This window comes from Lactuca saligna, chromosome 9 (genome assembly GCF_052625555.1).
Source record: "Lactuca saligna cultivar CGN05327 chromosome 9, ASM5262555v1, whole genome shotgun sequence".
Lineage (NCBI taxonomy): Eukaryota > Viridiplantae > Streptophyta > Magnoliopsida > Asterales > Asteraceae > Lactuca > Lactuca saligna.
In genome coordinates this window covers 101208844-101211742 of record NC_136425.1, presented here as the reverse complement: position 1 = coordinate 101211742, position 2899 = coordinate 101208844, and the positions used below count along the sequence as shown (strand labels likewise).

Sequence of the window (2899 nt, the reverse complement as noted above, 5' to 3'; positions counted from 1 at the left end):
AAGATTTTATCAAGAAAATTGAGTCACAACTGCAGAAGGTGGTTCGTAATGTTCGAAGTGAAAATGATCTGGAGTTCAAGAACTAAGCGTTCAGCGAATTTCTTACTAATAAGGGAGTCTCTCACAATTTCTCTGCTCCATATACTCCAAAGCAAAACTTTAGAGACGAAACCATACACTATGTAAAGCTGCTAGGACCATGCTTTCATTCGCAAACCTGTCTCTTTACTTCTGGGCTGATGCTGTTGGCACTGCCTGGTTTACTCAAAATAGATCTATTCTTAATAAAAGATTCTCTGTTACTCCTTATGAAATCAACAATAAATGAAAACCTAATGTCAAAATTATTTCATGTTTTCAGTTCCAGGTGTTTTATTTTTCAATTCCAAGGTACAACGAAACAAGTTTGATGAGAAGGCTGACAAAGGCATTTTTCTGGGATATTCGCTGACACCAAAAGCATATAGGGTTCTAAAAAAACGATCCAAAAGGATTGAGGAAACCTACTATGTCACTTTTGATGATAATTACTTAAAAAGAACTCAAGTGAATGACTATCAAGCAAAAAATATATTTCCTCAAACGAACCAAGCGACCATTCCATTGGACCATCTATATGAAGAATTCATGCTTCTTTTTGATGAACCAGAGAAGGCTATCAATTCTGAAGTGAAAGCAGCTGACAAAAAGGTCGATGAATTGAAGAAGATAATTGATGAAGCTACGAAAGACATGGATCATCAGCCATTAACTACGAACATGCCTCAAGACCAAAGCACTCCAGTCCACGGGAGTCTTCTAACTCCTATACAAGTCCTCAGGAGGAACCTTCTGCACCATAGAAATCCAATGAACCTCTCCAGGGGAGGATTCGCATTCAAACGTTGCACACGAACATCCAGTAGAGGAGGAAGAAGAGCATCTAGTCTTTGAAATTCCTCATCCTTCGAGGGGGAGAATACAGAAGTGAACGATGATACAGATGTTCAATCAGAATTCGAAGAAGTAAACACTGAACTAGATCCATCTTATGATCCGAACTACCCTCCACTAACAAAATGGACCAGAGATCATTTGAAATCACAAGTGATTGGTGAATCGTCTGCAAGAGTTCTTACAAGATCTCAACTGAAAGCGAAAAAGATTGCTTTTTTTTTTCTCAAGTGGAATACTGCATGTTTAGTTCATTTGTCTCCAAGATAGAACCCAAAACAATTAGCACCGCTCTCAATGATTCCGATTGGATACAAGAAATTCAAGACAAACTTAATGAGTTCGAAAGAAATAAGGTTTGGAGATTGATTCCCACTCCACCGGATGCATATGTGGTTGGTCTAAAATTGGTGTTTCGCAACAAATTGGACAATGAAGGCAATGTTATAAGAAGCAAAGCAAGACTCATGGTTAAGGGATATTTCCAGGAAGAGGGTATCGACTATGAAGAAACCTCCGCACCTGTTGCAAGGTTGGAATCAGTTTGCATATACCTGGCATATGCGACACATAAGAACTTCGAGTCTTCTAGATGGATGTTAGATGTGCTTTTCTAAAAGGAGAGACTGTATACGTTGAACAACCACATGGATTTGTGAATGAAAAGTATCCCGATCACTACTATATTTTGGACAAGGTAGTCTATGGTTTGAAGCAAGCTCCGAGAGCTTGGTATAAAACTCTTACTTGCTTCCTTAAAATTTCTAAGTTTAAAAAAGGTTCGGTTAAACCAACCTTATTTCGTAAGAAAGAGGGTGACCACTTGATGATCGTCCAAATTTATTTGGTGACATCATCTTCGGATCTACTAACCCCAGCCTCACAGCTAATTCCGAAAGTTGATGGAAACTAAGTTTGAGATGAGCTCAATGGATCCTACTAACTTTTTCCTTAGATTGAATATAAGGTAGAAGGTATTTTTATTAATTAGGAAGCATATATGAAAAAATTTCTCTGTAAGTTTGGCATGATATTAGACTCTAAAGTGAAGGTTCCAATGGCATTCGGAACAAAAACTCACACCATCTCTGGAAAAACCAGTTGTGGATTTGACTCTTTATCGTCAGATGATTGGTTCCTTGATGTATCTAACAGCTAGTAGACCGGTCATTATGTTTTCCATTTTTTATTGTGTAAGGTTCCAAGAAAACCCTTGCGAACCTCACATGGTGGCAGTGAAGAATATTTTCAGATACCTAAAACGAACTTCATCTTTAGGCATATGGTATCCTGCGAACTCATGCTTCTTCGTTCAAGCATTTTCGAATGCAGATCTTGGTGGGTGTACCTAGATAGAAAAAGCACAACTTGTGGATGCCAATTTCTTGATGGAAAATTAGTTATTTGGCAATCCAAGAAACAAACATGTGTATCATTATCAATAGTTAAGGCATAATACATAGCTGCAACTTCGTGCACATCTCAGGTCATTTGGATTCAAAGCTAACTTCGTGATTATGGCTAGAGTATGAAACGAATTCCTTTTTACTATGACTCTGAAAGTGAAATTCGCATTGGTCACAATCTAGTGAAACACTCAAAGACAAAACACATAGCACTAAGGTATCACTTCATCAAGAATCATTTGGAAGATGGCAACATCGAGATACATTTCGTAAGATCCGCTGATCAGTTAGCTGACATATTCACAAAGGCCCTTCCTGAGACAACCTTTAATAGAATTCTTCAAGGGTTAGGAATTATGGAAGCTGAATATGTACCAAAACCACTTTCGCACTGATAAAGAAGTAACTGCGAATTGGTGCGAACGTTCGCAATATTTCGCAAAAAACTGTTCATTCGCAATTTACTTTATGTGAATTGGTGCGAATGCTTGTAGTAGTTTGCAGTTCATTGTTCAATTGTGGTTTGGTTTCTTATATCCTTTTGTACTTTATGTATACTT

General features: G+C 37.8%; 1 pseudogene; it reads left to right on the top strand.

The window, feature by feature from the left end:
• Window positions 1-1058: 1058 nt before the first annotated feature.
• Window positions 1059-1550, top strand: LOC145016606 (putative mitochondrial protein AtMg00820 pseudogene; annotated as a pseudogene).
• Window positions 1551-2899: the final 1349 nt, after the last annotated feature.